This window comes from Podarcis liolepis, assembly GCF_965112155.1.
Source record: "Podarcis liolepis genome assembly, chromosome: 1".
NCBI classification, from domain to species: Eukaryota; Metazoa; Chordata; class Lepidosauria; order Squamata; family Lacertidae; genus Podarcis; species Podarcis liolepis.
The window spans coordinates 16,108,877-16,127,360 of NC_139554.1; the positions used below are offsets into that span (position 1 = coordinate 16,108,877).

The window sequence follows — 18,484 nt, forward strand, 5'->3', positions numbered from 1 at the left end:
CAATTTTAGCCACTAGCACACTGGAGGGCTGTACAAAGAGCCACCCTCTCTCAATTTTTAATGTGAGATAATCATGATTGTCTGCGTGCACACATACAAATAAATATAAGTAAATAAACCCAACCAGAGGGGCAGGGTATTATTATTTTTTTAAATTTTTTATTTTCAATGCAGAATCATAAAAAAATTACAAACATTGAATCCAAAATAATACTATACCAAAAAAGGAACATACAAAAAAAAACAGAAAAAAGGGAAAAAAGGAAACAAAACTAAACTAAACATAAACGAAAAAGCACACATCTACAGAAAAAAACCATATCATTACGTACATAAACACGTATTGACTTCCTTCCTTTGTTCCAAGACCTCAAAAAATTTACTCTTACTATATTGTTGTGTCTAATTAGATTACTTCCACCTTTGTACTTTTTTTTAACACCATTTTTCTTTTTCTTTAACCCTGTAAAGCATCATTCATTACATACAAATATACTTACTCCAGAACAATGTTTTTTCATATACTCTTTAGCACAACCCCATTCTTTTAATAATTTCTGGTCCGATTGTCCGCTTATGTATGCTGTGAGTCTTGCCAGATTTATGTATTCACAAAATTTAATTTGCCAATCTTTCACTGATGGAATTTTTCTCCCTTTCCAGTTTTTTGCTATAACCATCCTGGCAGCTGTTGTTGCATAAAGGAATACTTTCCTTTGATTTTCGGGAATATCATTTGTAATTAAACCTAAAAGGAATGCCTCCGGTTTTTAAATATCTTTTTGAGTTCTTCATAGATTTCATTCCAGAATTGTTTAATAGGTCGGCATTCCCACCACATGTGAAACATTGTTCGTATTTCTTTTTTACACCTCCAACAGGTATTCGATTTTAATTTGTAAATTTTAGCCAATTTTACCGGAGTTAAGTACCATTGGTACACCATTTTCATAAAATTTTCTCTTATTGTATAACATGCCGTGAATTTAATATCTTTCCATAATTCCTCCCATTGTTCCAGCTGAATTACATATCCTATATCACATGCCCATTTAATCATAACTTCTTTTACTTCTTCATCCTTTAATTCCCATTCTAATAATAAATTATACATTTTAGATATATTCTTTTTTGAGTTTTGTAATAATACTTTTTGTAATTTTGATTCTTCTTTTTCAAATCCAATTCCTTTATCCTGGTTGAATATTTGTGCAATTTGGTGATATTGTAGCCATGTGGTACAGTATTGGGCCACCTCTTCGTATGGTTTTAGTTTTAATTGGCCCTGTTCTTCCTTTAGGAGCTGCTGGTATGTTGCCATTCTTCCTATAGTATTTTTCTTTTTAACCGAAATTACTTCTAACGGTGAGACCCACCATGGGGTTTTCGGTTCTAACAACCTTCTATGTCTCACCCAGACCTTGTATAATGCATTTCTAATTACGTGGCTCAGAAATTCTTTATGTACTGCCATTTTGTTATAAATTGGATAGGCATGCCAACCATATCTGTTGTTCCATCCCTCCAAATCCAAAACGTCACTGTTATCCAATTTGATCCAATCCTTGATCCAAGTAAAGCATGCCGCATCGTAATATAGTCTCAGGTCTGGGAGTCCAAAACCTCCCCGCTCTTTTATGTGGGTTAATAATTTATGTTTGATCCGTGGCTTTTTGCCTTGCCATATAAACTTTGTTAGGTCCATTTTCCATTTTTTAAAACAACCATCTTTACCTATTATGGGAATCATTTGGAAAAGGAACAGAAGTTTTGGTAAGATATTCATTTTAATAGCCGAAATTCTACCCCAGAGTGTTAAATTCAATCTTGTCCAAGTTTCCATTTCTCTTTTTGTTTCTTCCCAATTTTTTTATAATTATCTTCAAACAAATTTATATTTTTCATTGTTATTTGTATTCCTAAATATTTCACTTTTTTTACAATTTGTAATCCATTTTTTTCTACCAGGTCCTTTTTCTCTTTATCTCCCATGTTTTTTACCATTAGTTTCGTTTTTTCTTTATTCAAAGCAAAACCTGATACCTTCCAAAGTTTAGATGGGCAGGGTATTATTATTATTATTATTATTATTATTATTATTAGCCTTTTTTTGGCTGCCGTTTGATCACAGCCTCCATGGAATGAATTTCTCTGTTGCCTTCTGCGGGAAAGCCCATCGAACATGTAAACCCAGCAGCCCTTTCTCAGGTTGCCGTCTTTATATGCTTACTGACCTAGGAGTTGAGCCCAAGGCAGCTTACTCCCAAGTAGGAAAAACAGACTGGTGGAAGGCCCTGGCACATCAAAAGTCAATGCTTGCTCAGCCCCTCGTTCGCTCGCCAGGCCCTGGTGCCACAGGCTTTGGATGGTGCGCGTGAGCCCTTCTCTCCTCCTCCTCCTCCCCCACCCCCGGCACGGAAGCTACGGCCCTGATGGAGCAACGGCGCATGCGCCCACAGAGAAGGCTCTGAGTGCCCTCTCTGGCACGCATGCCATAAGTTCGCCACCACTGCACAATGTGAACTCTTCTTCGCAATCTGAAGCAGTTCCTAACTTTGTTAGGAGGTTGTATCTGAAAGGTGCTCTGTGCTTCCACTCACACTAAGTGACTCTTCAAGTTATACTACCATGCTTCCTCAGATCCAGCCTCAGTACTTAAGAGAGTTGGAATAAAAGCACCGAACATCTCATTATGTCTAAATGCTTCAGATACCGTTTCCAAAAGCACTGAATTAAAGATGACCTCTTTGCCATTCATATTACAGCACTAACATATTTAATAAGAGTCCACTAAATTTAAGAGACTGTGCAAGCCAGAGGGCTAACCACTGGACCTGGGGGCAAGCAATTTTTAAAGGGTTTGTTACAAATATAAAGAGCACCCTACAAGTAAAACAGAGGAAGCAAATGCATTAGCTATCCTTTAACTAACTCTTGGTTTTTAATGCTCTGAAGGATACATTTCTTACCTGCCTAAATGCGCCTCTGAACAATGACATTTTATTTGACGGGAGGAGAAAAGGACTGATGGTCTTTGCTCTTAAACATCTTGGGAGCCGTAATATTTTTCATTCATTATTCTTACCATGCTGGAGGAACACATTAATACCATTGCTAAACTATTCTCTGCAAGACAGATACTCAGTGTGAAGACGTTTCTGCATGACACACTGGTATAGGACAGTTACAGATAGGTAGCCGTGTTGGTCTGCCATAGTCAAAATAAAAAAATTCCTTCCAGTAGCACCTTAAAGACCAACTAAGTTAGTTCTTGGTATGAGCTTTCGTGTGCATGCACACTTCTTCAGATTCTGATGACTGTCCTGGTATAGGACAGTCATCAGAAACAGATCTAGCATCAAATTAGAGCCAAGCAAGCCCAGAAACACATACACATATTGCATTTTATGTGCCCATTTTTTCTTGGCAAGACATACTGAAGTCGATCTCTTATGCTAACCCCAAGGTGCCTGGATGACAAAATATGATTTTGCATAGGAATCTATCTAATCCACACCCCATTTCCAACATACTCTTCCAGGAAATCTGCAAGTATGGTATGAAGCAAACAAACTTCTACTGATGTTTATCCCCAATCGCTGGTATTTTGGCATACTTCCTTTGAACATGGCGGTTTAATTTAGCTATTGTGGTTAACATTCTCTACAAATCTACCATTTAGACTGGAGACTATCACAACATTTTATTGAATAAAATTTCGTGAATTATATGACAATTTACCAAATATTACGGTTTACCACAATCCAAATCTCTGCTCTTCTAATATTGCTGGTAGGATTACCAAATACCAACATCAATCTATTCACAGCTAAGTGGCAACAGCATCCGCTATGGTTCAATTTTCTCTTCCCCACCTGCACTACCCAAAACAAAACCAGAGTAAGATGTAGCCAATGCTAATGTGCAGCAAACGAAAATCCTAGATAAACCTTTTATACCAAGGTGAAAGATACATGGTGACTTAAATTCAGGTACTCCTTAGGCTGCCCCACCTTTTTCCTTAGGTCTGCTTCTGTTCCTGTAGCAACCTGACACACAATTCAGATTAGACTTTTTCCGACAAATATATAAGGTAACAGGAAAAAGTTTCACCTATTTATCATCTATATGTCAGACTGCTGTTAAGCAGTCCATTTTTTCCTAACATGGACATAAAGCATCCTTCTATCACCTTGCATCCTCCAGGTGTTTTGGATTACAATTCCCAGCAGCCGGAGAAGGCCGACAAAGTTGTGAGAATCGCCAACTATATTTCTGCTTCAAAAGGTGGAGGATTCAGGATCTGTGAAATGTGGCAGCCCTAGTTACTACTCATGGGTACCCACTGCATTTCATTTCATTATATTGAGTATTCTTTGCTTACTATGTATAATTACAGTAGAAGTGACATTGTTCTATTTTGTGACACTGAAAGCAAGCACAAAATTACCTGTCACTATTGGTATCAACTGTGGCTTTTCAAACATTCAGCTAAGTTTTATTTGGGACAAATGTAACTATCTAAACTTCAGAAGACCACACAACAACAACAACAAAACTTTCCACATCATTGCCCCCAAATCTCTAAGCCTATCAGCCCAGCTTAAGCAAAAACTGTATCTTAAGCCAAGGTGTAAAAATTGCTTTCACATCCTTAAATGAACAGAGGGGCAATGTATTAGGCAACAATTTGAAGTTGTGGTGGGAAGCAGTCAGAGTTAATAAATGATTATGCCAATATTTATATTAATAACTGACACAATTTAGCAAACACAAATCCTTGAAAAATCACACTGCAAGTCAGTTATCTTATTTATGCACCCAGAGGAACCAACTGAGGGTGTTGCTGTTTTTAATGGTAAATTACTGCCCCAAACACAAAGTCCTGCTCTCCTTCAGTTTTTTTAATTGCCCTTGGTCTGTACGGCTAGGGCAGAACACTCTTTGACCATCATTCCAGGGGGATGAGCCGCCATATTGGACAGTGCTGTGCACTTTCTTGTGGAAGAAAACAATCTTAGGTGAGCCACCTATCTTGCTGAAGAGTCCTTTTCAGCTGAAGAGATCAAAGGCCTTTGTCAGGCCTATGAAGGTGATGTACAAGGGGCGTCTCTGCTCTCGGCACTTCTCCTGCAGTTGATGCAGTGAAAAAATCATGTTGACTGTTGACCTCTGAGCTCTAAAGGTACACTGTGACTCAGGAAAGACTTGTAAGCAATTGACTGTAATCTGTTGAGAACTACTGTATTTTTTGCACCATAACACTCACTTTTTTCCTCCTAGAAAGTAAGGGGAAATGTCTGTGCGTGTTATGGAGGAAATGCCTACGGGTGGCATGCCTATGGATTTTCCTCCTGTTATGTGCGTGTTATGGTTGGGTGCGTGTTATAGAGCGAAAAATACGGTATATGGGCAAAGGCTCAGCTCAATTTCCTGGCCCGCATACAGCTCATTAGTGTCACCAGACTCTGGTCTGGCATCTTCACAGCATCACCTGATTTCAGGTGGAATAGAAAGACAGCTGGGAATAATCTGCATATTGTTGACATTGTTTCCCAAATGATGTTTCCCAGCAGTTTCATATAGGTATTTAACAACACAGAGGTTAAGATGGATCCTTGCACAACCTCAAAGCAAAATTGCCAAGGGGCCTATCAAAAATGCCTCAGGGTATCTTGATGTTTCAGAGTGATTTTGAACAATAAATGGCCAATATTTACAGAACAAGAAGTTCTATCATTAAGATATACTGGGGGTATTCATTTTATTCATACCAGCATTTATATGCCACTTTTCATCAACACAAAGTGCTACTGATTGTGGTTATATGCAACAAAGGCTATGTGGTGGATAGAAAAGTCCAAATACATTCATTAGACACATCAATTCAGAATCTTTCAAGGGTTATCCCAACCTGCTCTCTGCATACCCCATTTACTCGTCTTAGGCTGGGCCAATTTTTAGGCTCCATACACATTCACAAAGCAATGATTCAATTCCTCTTTCAGGCTTCAGATGACACCCTCAAAACAAGGATTTTCTCCCTTATTGCCTGCTTTATATTCTTCTGCACCCTTATGTGTTTAAAGCAGAGATTAAATCAAAATTCTGATGCTCCTTAAACACAATTTCAAGCCACTGAGACTTGTTGCCAAAGATCTGCATGACTTCAGATAAGTGGAGATGGAGATTGCTAGAATCATCCAAAAGGCATTCATTCAGTACACATACCACCACTGTTTATTATCTATTGTGTCAACTTCCATCTTTTGACTAAGCTCTTCAGACGGCAATTCAGCACTGCACACCATGCAATTGTGCTACATGAATGCATAAAGATTTCCATTCTTTGGTTTGGTGCAACATTTTGTTAAACAAAAAAGGTATTACAGCAGATTTCTCTCTTCTCTGATGATTAACCCTATGATTGTACTTACTTGACAAATCAGCACAAAAACCTGACATTCTCTAGGTCATTCAAAACAGTAGGTGCTTCCTATAAAGGACATAGTAACTCACTGGAAGTGCTTGCGTGTGATACTAAACCATTCTTTAGTGCTATGTGCACAAGCTGCAATGAGCCTAAACAAAGCCTCAGGCTCATGCGTTCTCCTATCTTGTAAAGCCAGGAGAAGGATTTTGCCAGAATTTTCTTTCACTCTGCCCTCATCTTAGCTTGTCCTTGTGTACGAAATAGAAACTGTAGTTTACGGAAAGTTCTGCTTAGTTTAACAAGTCAGCTTCTTAACTCGCCATCTAAAGTTAGCTTATTTTGAACTAACCAGTATATGTGATAAACTGCAATATTTTGCTTATATGCAACAAGCAGAGATTAGAGGAAAGTGGGGATGGGGCCTTGCAAAGCTCTCCCTGTAAAATGGGTAAGGAGGAAATGAAGCCCAATGCTTCACTTGAGTTTGTTCCACCTCATGCATGTAGCACGAAACCTTGGCCTGGTTCTGATCCACAGAACCACCTTTATGGCCTACCAACCTTCGACCAAAATCAGGGGTAGGAAAGCCTTGTCTTGTCATTGGAAGGTGGTTTTGGAGACCTGAGAAATAGGAAAGAGCACGAAGACTTCCTTACAAAGGTACTGTGCCAGAGGGAGAAAAGGCACTAAGACTATCCTGATTTTACTTCCCTTTATCTCAACCCGCATTCCTAGCCTATTGTGGGGTTGAAAATGTTGTGTATGCAGACACAAACTATCCATGTTTGTCATGCCCATGCCATAAGTGAGCAGCTTTCACTATGGCCCTTAGGCTGAAAAAGATATTAATGCCAAGCCTACACTAAGCAATGGTTTAGTGCTGGGGTGGGGAGCCTCAGGCCCAGGGGTCTGCTCACCTCACTGGCACTGCTTCACTTCCTCAAGTGCTTTTGCCTGCCCAGAATATCTCTTTGAAATACGATCATCCCTTTTGCTTGCCTGGACGGAAAGAGGGATCTGCATGTGGGGAAACCTCTGGGTTTTGCAAGGCTGGAATGTGGCCCATAATTCAAAGGTAAGAACGACAGTTGCTGCTCCATTGACTGTTTTGCCTCTCGCCCACCCATTTCTGTCTCTATTCCCACCCACTGCCAGCATGAGAGAAGGTTCCTATGAGGAAACTCGCCCCATCCAGAGTTTAGTGTTCCATGCAAACTAGGGCAATGTCTAAATCCGGTCCTTAATGTAGTATCAAGTCAGACTCAATGGTTAGCCACTCTAACTGTCCAATATTATTTTTCCTCTTTGAAATTAGAATGATTCCAATTTGGCTGCATTTTATGGCCAAATGCATGGGTTTCTTTAAGGTTACCCTGCTGGCTAATCAGCAGCGGCTTCAGGACAGGGTGTTCAGGAGGAGAAACAGGTGGTGTGTCTACTTCCCTCTCCCCAGTAGTTGTTTCTCAATTCAGAGTAGTACTACAGCCAGCAAGTTTCAAATATAAGTCTCCAGGGGGGGCGGGGGAGAGAGAAATGGGTTTGGAGGGTGGCATATTTGGATAATAAAAAACAGCCCTAGGGAAAAGATTACTCACCATCTCTCAAAATTTTTGATTTGATTTTTTAGGTTCCTAAAGAGATGTTACTCACATCTGTGTGTAATGTCTACTTTGGCCCTTAAGCAACAGGTTTTTTTCAAGTGCAAACACACCAACGTGTCAATTATCAAGTACTATATATAAGTATCAAGTAGCACAATACAAACAGTAATACTGAAACCCCAAAGATCTTAGCACCTTGGTTGAAAAATAAATGTATTACGGATACTGGCATTTCAGTGTACAAGAAACTGTTCACAGTCCTATAATATGCACACCACAGAAGTCAAAATCTTAGGTGTTCATCTTTCACTTAGATGTAAATAAGTTATCAACAAACTAAATGCAGTTTGCATAATTTTATCTTGGGTTGCTATGGAGATGTTCTAATGTGGTGGTGATGATGGTTAATCACTGTGCATTCTCTCTATCCTAAATGGTTGTGTCAAATTCTGATTTTGTACTTTTGTTAAATTGTAGAGATGTTTTTCATCATATGGAAACTGCCTAGTAAGAACAGGTGAGAATTACAAAATGATTCAATTATTTAGTATTGCACCATGCAATAAAAACAAAAATCCCAGAGACATCTGCTTTATGAAATGTTAAGAAATGCATAGAAGTCTTAATTTGCTTTTGTCTTGGAACTGACATGTTTTATTCCAAGTAAGCTATGAATAAAATGTCATTTTACAGCACTCCTTGAATTCTAAGAATGAGAACCAGCTGGTTTATACATACATTGTAAATTGATTGTCAGGGTCGTAAGAGGTGCAGAAGTATTTTAACTCTAAGGCAGCACGAGGCAGAAGTTCTGGACTAGAGTTCAGATGAAGTTTTTGGAATAAGTGAACTCCTTCCTGTCCATAAAGGCTCCCGACCTTTTTGGGTCATGGACACAACTGCAAACCAGGGAAACTACAGTGGTGCCCCGCAAGACGAATGCCTCGCAAGACGGAAAACTCGCTAGACGAAAGAGTTTTCCGTTTTGGAGGTGCTTCGCAAAACGAATCTCCTATGGGCTTGCTTCGCAAGACGAAAATGTCTTGCGAGTTCCTGCGGGTTTTTCCCCCTCCCCCCCTTTTTCTAAGCCACTAAGCCGCTTATCAGCTGATCCGATAAGCCGATAAGCCGCTAAAAGCCACTAATAGCGCTAATCCGCTAATCCGTCAATGGGCTTGCTTCGCAAGATGAAAAAACCGCTAGACGAAGAGAATCACAGAACGGATTCTTTTCGTCTTGCGAGGCACCACTGTATCAGAATGCTTCTTTCGTGTTTAATTTCAGTGAGGGCGGGGAGACTCTGTGCACAGAAGCATATGCCTCTGTGGGCACCACCATGGTGACATCTGTGTCACAGTGCTATGTCTGTGTAAAGGTAGATCAGATATACTTGTTGCAATAATTATGCAAGCCTACCTTGCAACAGGAGTTGGCAAGCAGCCTATGTAAATCAGAGTCAGATTTGTTTCAAAACATATAGGACAGGATACAAAAAATTCTAAGCAAGGGTTCAAGTGCTCTGGTACATGTACAAGAAAGTTTCTGTTCTCCACTTTTGATCAATGTTCCTTGTGGTATGCCAGAGATTGTTTCTACAAGTGCTTCAAGGTGGTCTTGTGCAAAGCAAAGGGGCTGTATGTGCAGAAGCCCAGAACAGAGCTCTTTACATCCCACCTACTTTAGCAATTGATTGAATGCATTTCTATTCCACATCTGAGTAAGTTCTCAGGGGAGCAAACTATCAGAAAACAAAGTGTGAAATGCAATGAAAAGACAAATCAAGTCTAAAATCACAGAGGGATATGCCAGCGAGAAACTAAACAATTTGTATTTTTTTTAATGGTGCTTATTATTGTACAGCACCCTGCTGTTTGATAATTTGACAGTGCAGAAATACATACATACATACATAAGGCCTGAGGGAATAAAGAGGTATTTGCTAAGTGCAAGAAGGGCATCAAGGAAGACACCAGGTGAGCCTCTCTGAGTCTACAGTCAGGGCACACCTTTTGAAGAGGCCTTTTTCCCAGAATCCACCTGCATAACCTTATCTCTCTGGTGTACTTAAAGGCCTCAGAAGTAGAGTTCAAAGTCAAAATCGGTATAAGGTACACTAGTCAACACTACAGCAGGCTCATAAATGGATCAGGAGCGGTATGTATTTTAATGGGATGAATAGAGTGAAATGTTATGATTGGTGGATAGAGAGAGAGAGAGAGAGAGAGAGAGAGAGAGAGAGTGACAGAGAGAAACAAAGAGAAAATGTACACATAGTACCGCTGCGGTGGGAAGGTAAACAGCATTTCCGTGTGCTCTGGTTTCCATCACGGTGTTCCGTTGTGCCAGAAGCGGCTTAGTCATGCTGGCCACATGACACGGAAAGCTGTTTGCAGACAAACTCCTGTTAGGATATTTCCGTTCCACCTTAAAAGGGAGGAGGCTTTGTGAGTCAGAGTCTGCGTATTTCCTGTTTCACAGGATGTTTCTGTTGTGTCTTTTGTTTTCGCTCTCTCTGTGTCTGGAGACACTGAAGCAGGCAGTCATGTTTTTTTTGTTCTGATCAACGCTGAATAAAACTTGTAAATAATGCTCTCCTGAGTGCGACTTTTGCTGTGCATTATCTGCTGATAGAGTGTGCATGAGCTCTGGAATGTGGCAAGCTATTTCTGGAAGCTTGTGTCGCTAATTGCTGATACTGTAGCTACGGGAGATCGATGGATCGTCCGGCAGCCGGCTTGGAGGCCATGATGGACTTTGTTTCCCTGGCAGTATCCCAACAACTCCGGCTCCCTCGGCCTGAAAGCAAGATGAGTACCGCAACCCCAGAGTCGCCTTTGACTTAACCGTCAAGGGGTCCTTTACCTTTTACACATAATAGTGTTTAGCTTTTTGTGTTCCTTTGTTGTTAATACTGTTTAACAGATTATGAATGTTTTATTCATGATTTCCCTCTGTCATTTTTACAGCAACAGTTCCCAAAATTAATGATTTTTCAGAGAACCCTAGGAGGAGGAGGAAGTTCAACCTAAATATCACAAGTTCATCTCTACAGTCATGTTTCAATTTCCCACCCCATAATGAAACATTTAGTACCAGCAACGCAATTGCCTTGCAGTCAGTAAGTGGTGAAATTCATTGCTCATCTGCTCCCTCACACACAAACAGTATTAGATAGGTAGCCGTGTTGGTCTGCCATAGTCAAAATAAAAAATTCCTTCCAGTAGCACCTTAAAGACCAACTAAGTTAGTTCTTGGTATGAGCTTTCGTGTGCATGCACACTTCTTCAGTGTATCTGAAGAAGTGTGCATGCACACGAAAGCTCATACCAAGAACTAACTTAGTTGGTCTTTAAGGTGCTACTGGAAGGAATTTTTTATTTTGACACAAACAGTATGTAAGCACAGGTTGGTTAACAGCTCTGATTTATAGATCTTCTGTGCTGCATGACTGCAATAAGCTGTATATGGGAAATGTATATTCTATTCCAGTGTATTTAAGATGTGGATGAACTTATGCCAAAGAAGAAAGACAAGAACAACCTTTGAATAGGAGAAGAGAAAGCAGCAAGTTGTCAGAAAAAGTGCATCTATGTTGAACCACAGAATGCTTTGCAAAAGTACGGCTTGGTGGCATGAAAAAAACACACCAGTCCACTGAAGGGAAGAAAAATGAACAGTTGTAAACTTAAAGCGGATTAGCTTAAGCAAGTGAGCTTCAAACAGAAACTCTTGTCAGTGATAACTAAACAGCACAGCATGGTTATAGACATCTAAAGATCAAGAAACCTTCAAGCCAACACAGTATGCCATCTTGAGAAAATCACTGAATATTTAGAAACACACACATTCTCTTTAAAGAGCTCTAACCAACTCTGGTTTTAATAGCATGGCACCAATGAAAACAGGTTTTCACCACTGGGAACACAAGAGGGAAAAGCAAGCTAATGGCAATGCCAACTCTCATCTAAGCTTCTTGATTTTCAATGACAATAGCTTGACATGATGTCTGAATTGGGAAGATTAAGGTTCATAGTATGCTTCAAAAATAGAACCAGAAGCTATGGTTTGTGGTAACCACTGTCTGAGCAATTCTGGTGTCAGGAAAAAGTGTGGTTGACAGAAACCAGGAAGTGCAGGATGGAAGGGGAGAGTAAATAAGTGACCATGTAAGCCCTTTACAGCCAGATTACGGACAACCCATAGTTTGGTTGTAATATTGGGACTGTGTGTCAATGGTCCCTTCCCTGCAACTGCAACTGCAAAAAGACTGCCCCTCACTCCACCGCCACACACTGAATTTGCACCTCCCTTTCCTTTCTTGGTACCACTGGTTCCAAGCACACAACTCTTTGTCACCACTTCTCAGCGCTCAGTAGTTCACAGGGTGTAAGCTGCTGCCGCCGCCACCACCTACTACTGCATTTCTCCACTTCCAGATAGGGCAGTTGGAGCACTGGCTGGTGTTTGAAAGGAAGCTAGCAGCAAAATGGAGGGGAGGGGAGGGGAAGAAAAGAAAAGAAAGATGGCAGACAGAAACAAGTAGGCAGAGGGAGGGAGATGGTGGCAGTTCTATAAGAATTAGCAGAATCCCAGCAGACAAGAGTCTCAGCCTCAGTGACAAAGCATTAAGGTAAACAAGCAAGGTAAGCACCTGCCACCTGCACAGGTTTAGCAATAGGGCCAGTAGGCAAAGGCAGATAACCTTCCCACTTTATCTTACAAATCCTAACTTCACAACTGTAGAAGACCAAGAACAAAAAGCATGCAGGTAGAAAGCCAACAGGGTTGTGGGGGCTATTCAGTGTTATTGTGCAGTGTCATATGTACAACTATTTGTCTGCTGCACAAAATATTGCTGCAAAATGCTTTCACACTCCTGGTATGAAAGATTTCCCATATTCACTGAGACAGAAAAAACAAGTCTAAAGCACGTGAACAAGATTACTGTTCTCCTTGCTTATATACACTGGTCTCAAATTTCCCTCCCTAGCAGGTGTTTTCCTATCAGAGGAGTAGGGAAAGGTTTTGCAGACAAAAAATGTTGTCAGACGCAATTTTAAAAGGCCTCAGTAATTATTGAGCAATTCAATTTCAGTAGCTCTCTCAAAATGATTTCTGCTGTAGACTTCTCCCTTCCCCAAGGTCCAACTGAAACAATTAAAAGATGCACCCTAGCAGCATAACAACGTGAAAGCAATTAGCCTCATTTGTTTCATAATCATACAACTTGTTAACCTGGTTTAGTAACATTTGGAAGTTTGGCTTCGCAACTGACAGCCAGCAGAAAAGAATTCACATATTCTCAAAATGGTGCCATATGCAGCTACTCCGTCATATGCACGCAGGTAGTCAACTGGTGGGGTGGGAGTGAAAATGAATGCTGCGGTTTTGGAGCAATTGGCAGCCACCACTGCTAGAAGACAAGCTGGCATTTTAGTGTGTTCCCTCCTGGAAATCTGCTCTCTTTCACTTCCTACTACCTCCTCACCTATCCTAGTATACTAGCAGTGATGTGGGGCAGAACATTTTCCATGTGAAAGAATGTTTTCTTAAAAATGAGTTAGTAGCATCATAATGAATAAATGCAATTTCACTGGGCATGTTCAAAGTTGTAAGTTGTCCCCACCCCGTAACTATAGGTCCTTTCTCATGTTCCATCTAGTCATGGAGGGGAGTGGGATTGTGGCTACTTACTTGGTCCCTTCTCACCAAACATGCAGAAGCCCTGCTCGCACAACCTCTGCTCGCTGAGCAAAAAGTGAGAACAGGCTATAAGGGTGTTGGATCTGTGCTGCTGGCTGGTCAGGGCTCCTAATCACACATGCAGCTGTATGCACTAGATCCTGTTTCTTAATTCTACAGAAGTCAGGTAACCAGCCATCTGCAACCAACCATGCCCTGGGCACTCCAGACTCTCATACCGCCAACAAAAATAAGGTACCTATTTATGGGACACTGACACAAAACTTTGTTCATATACCATTACAATGCAAAATATTGAAATTTCACCAACCCCCATTCCTTCCTTCCTTCCTTCCCTCTCTTTCCACGTCTCTCCCCACCCCTGCAACTCCACATTACTTATAACAGTAATGTCTTGCCCAATACAAAACTCTTTTGAGTTTTATAAATTTAGCATAACAACAGGGAATATGTCCAATTATGCTCACCGTGGCAAGGATGTAACTTCACTGTAGTGAGCAGCCTGCCTTTATCCCAACTTTGAAGCTGTAGAAAGTGGCAGATATCTTTCTATGGAGATCCCTACCACCTGGGCCACTAGGCAGAAAGTTAAGGGACATCTGACAGCTATGTTGCCAGACAACCTTGGCCATTCAGGAACAGACTGCCTTTCATTGCCCCCAATGTTTTTTGTGCTTGAGTTCAGGAAATGCAGAGAAGGGGTTACTGTCTTTTTCTGTGCATAAGATGAGGTTGTTATATTATAAAGAACTGTTACAATTTTGGGGTCATCTTATACACGGATAGTGAGGGGGGACCTGCGATTGGTGGCAGCTGCGAGCAGGAGATTTTAAGCGGTGATTTGGCTGTGGTTTTTGGGCTGCAGCAATGCGTGCTGGCGACTGGCTGCTGCTGTGGGAAGTGGCTGTGTGTTTGGCAGTTGCTGGTGGCTAGCGGGCAGACAATCAATGGCTTCGGTGAGTTGTGCAACTCTGGGCAATCCCCCCAAAAAAGCTCAACAACTCTGGGCAATCTCCCCCCATTTCTTTAATTTTGAGTCCCCCAAAATAGGGGTTGTTTTCTACACGGGTGTGTGTTATACACGGGAAAACACGGTATCTATCCAGTTTTTCGCATGGCCAGCAAGGAAAGCCAAAAATTGTAGACACCTGTTTCAGCGCCTTCAATTCTTAGTGTGCTTTAATTTTCCTCCTTATCAGACCTTCTCATTAGAATCCCTTCAGCTGCTGGAAAAATGCTGGTGCTATATAGCATGTACGGTTATCAGAGTACACGGTACTTCTTAAGTTGTTTACTATTAGTCAAAATAAACATGCTGAATAAGATCCTAATTTAGAGCATGGAACCCTTTTCTGGAAACTCCACAACATGGCCCAATAGGTAAAAGGGCAGTGGGGTGATTATTTGAGGTAGGAGATGACGAGCCAGAACTCCAAACAGCTGAAGAAAGAAGAAGGTACTCACATCTTTTCCTCCTTTGGATCAGTGTCTAAAATTGCAGTACCTCTCAACTTCCTTATTCTCACCTGCTATGCAAAACCTTCTTGCCTATCTGGTTACGGCACCTCCTTCACCCTTCCAAACACTGCACTATCCAGGAAAGCATGCCAGATTAACCCCTCCCTGACATTGGTGTGAGGCCTTAATCTCGAACAGCCCATCTTGGAGAAATAAAATGAATCTGGAGCCAGGCAAAAGGGAGAGGAGGAAAAGGAGCACTCCTATTCAAATAATATCCTTTTGTTCCAATCAATAGGTTATAGATAGCTATGTGTGAGCTCCTCATGCAATAACAGGCTGCTGGAAGAAACATTAATTCATAAATATTGTTCATCTTCTTTATAATCTTGGCTACATCCATCCCTATGACACCCCTAAATTAGATCACTCTCTCTGCTTTAATCAAATGTACTCTTTGAACGCTAAATCATGCTAATTTTACAGAAACAGTGATGATCAAGAAAGATGCGGTATACTATAACAGATAGCTTAAAGAAAAACTATGAAGACAAGAACAATCTAAGCTCATTAATCAATAATCAGTTTTGCTGAGCAAATTTGAGGGTTAAGAGGGTGGCGCAAATATAATAATAATAAAACACCACTGGCAATGGGAGCAATTTAGATGTATACATGCCAGTTAGGCGGAGGATTTCTACCTATTCAGGCAAGAAAGTAATTAACAGTTCCTAGAAAATCATGTTATGTTACAGTTCTTGAGTTAGAAAGAATAGGCAATAACAATTTAAACTTCTATTGAACTTAAGTCAAAAGTCATTGGGAGGCTCCTCGACAAGTTCTGAAAAACTGTGTTACTTCCCCCCACCCAAATGTTACAACTCTAGTCCCAACACAATCAGGAAAAAGTGTTACAACAGTAACACATAGCGCTACAGCGGTTCTAGAAATAGAAAAATTAGGTTTTGCATGTGTTCATGACACACTGCTTCCAAATTTAATACTTTCCTGTTCTGGTTAAAAATGTAAAACTAGTTAACCATCCACCTTGATTTGTGTAGCTTCTCAACTCCATCACCAGAGTGAGAAACTTATTTAGTGCCACACACACAGATGCCTCCAGGAACTGCAATCCCAGACAGACTTCTATTTATACTTGAAAATATAATTACAGTGTCTCCTGTGCCATGCCTCCCAATCCCTGTTCTCAGTCACTTTTATAAATCCTATAAAAAGGATGTAGCAAAGGCCTTATTTTCCTACTCCCCCTGTTTCTAGTTGTAGCAACTTGTTTCCTGCATCTATTAAGTCTTCAAATATTCAGCACTCCATTTTAATTACTGCTCATTTGGACAGATCCTTCCTCCATAACAGCTGCCCACCTTTTCCTGTACTGGTCCCTATTTGCAGCTTGAAGTCATTTGGATTAATCATTCTCTTCTCTCCTCAGAATGAGATATTGGGGCAGAACATTGGTATTCTGCGAGACATGAGATATTTGTGGGCTGCTTAAATGTTTTATTGCTAAGGAGAAAATCTAGAACCAACTATTTTGTCCTTTAATTAAAGATTTTTTGGAAGCAGTAATAGCAAAGCCTCTTCCAAGAGATTACCAGCACATCGGTCCAATTAAGATTTTACCAACTCAAGGCAGCTCACACTACAATCCCAAGCTTCAAGGATACCATCTTAACTGGCTTACGTTCCCAATGCTGATGTATCTTGGGCATCATTGGCGATCATTTTAGCTGATAGTCCCAGAGACAGCAACATATCCTCACTGTTGGCAGAACTATTGATAGAGTGGCCAAGATGGGCAGCAGGTGGTGAGGATCAAGCTTAGCCCAATTTCTTTGCTGGCAAAATAACTGAAAATGAGTTGCCAAAATAAACTATTCCTCTCCCTGCCACCACCTACACTGCTGTGGCAGACTATAGACTCTAACTGCACCTAACTGCAGTGCGCTAACACTAGTATACAAACCGCCCTGCACTAAGGAAGCCCTTTACTCACATGACAGAGCACACATCACTTGGGTCTCACATAGTTCCCACAACGGGAACTTTGGTGAGAAGATCTATGGTGCAAGGGCAGACTGCACAAAGAGAGGGCACCCTACATGAACAGCCTAGCCTCAGCACAAATACAGGATGAGCTCATTGCCACCATTGGCCTTCTCAGAACTCTAACTCTGCCTCAGGATTCAAAACAGAGATTATACTCCACTGCTTCAAAAGGGTTCACAAGGAGGAAAGGTGCCATGCCTCAAAGTATAACTGCTACACACGTCTCCCACATTTTGCTCCTCATGCTTCAATACTCTCAACTGTGTAGAAGAAATGCTCGAGTCCATGAGCAGCATGTGCTCTGTTCCAGCCACTGCAACTGCTGGTCAAAGGTGAGGACCCATCTGCCTTATAGGATCAATGCCTGGGCACAGCTACTTTCAGCACAGATCTTTGTTCTCCTTGTCCATTGATTCATCCATACCCAGTTTTTCCTAGACTCTATGCACGTAAGAGTCCCACTTCCCAAGGAAGGGGTAACTATTGTTTCAGACAGTACTCTTCCTCCACACAACACAGCAAGGGCACCAGAAGGGCATTGAGATGGAAGAACCATCACTTGCTCATGAGCACTTTGACTCAATCAGTCCAGTGACTGTGTTGCAGCTGGTAATCATTACTCATCAGTGTCCCTATGGCACTTCAGAGGCAGCACTCCAGGGAAGGATGTTCAATATTATACAAACCCCAGACAGCTTGCTTGGGAGGAAGCATATATTGGACCCAGGCTGCCCTAAGGCTCAAGGTTCCACCATACTCATCTGAAAAAAGGATCCAAGAGAAAAGAAGCCCCTAGGCAAACATACTGGTATGCTCAATGCACGATGTACAACCCTAACTGCTTGTTAGGGTATGGCCCCCTACCCTGTAAAAAAATACATAATTCTCCCACACCCAATAAGATTTTATTCTTCCCACCTTGCCTTTTTCTTTCAAAGAAAAAGTATTAGCCAAAGGCTAAGCTCAGCTCCTATTCTGACTATCAATTTCTACTAAGCAGAGGTTGGATGGCCATCTGTCATGGATGCCATGTTGAGATTCCTACATTGCAGGGGGTTGGACTGAATGACCCTTGGAGTCCCTTCCAACCCTACAATTTGATTATTCTATACTAGCAGAAAATTACCTTTATAGGTGTATTTTATATACTTTGATGTCAATAATGCCCTTCTTTCTCTGTCACCACAAACTGCTTACTATAGAAGCAGCTTCCCTCCTACAG

General features: G+C 41.0%; 1 protein-coding gene and 1 long non-coding RNA gene across 3 annotated transcripts in view; one reads left to right on the forward strand and one right to left on the reverse strand.

Annotated features, from left to right (window-relative positions):
- WDR20 (WD repeat domain 20) overlaps positions 1-18,484 on the reverse strand; it is a 54,015-nt gene that overhangs the window by 20,965 nt on the left and 14,566 nt on the right. The window lies entirely within an intron of this gene.
- Positions 3,451-11,196, forward strand: LOC310685937. The gene is made up of 3 exons (XR_014515612.1): positions 3,451-4,287; positions 8,512-8,551; positions 11,001-11,196. It is a non-coding gene; the product is annotated as an uncharacterized lncRNA (long non-coding RNA).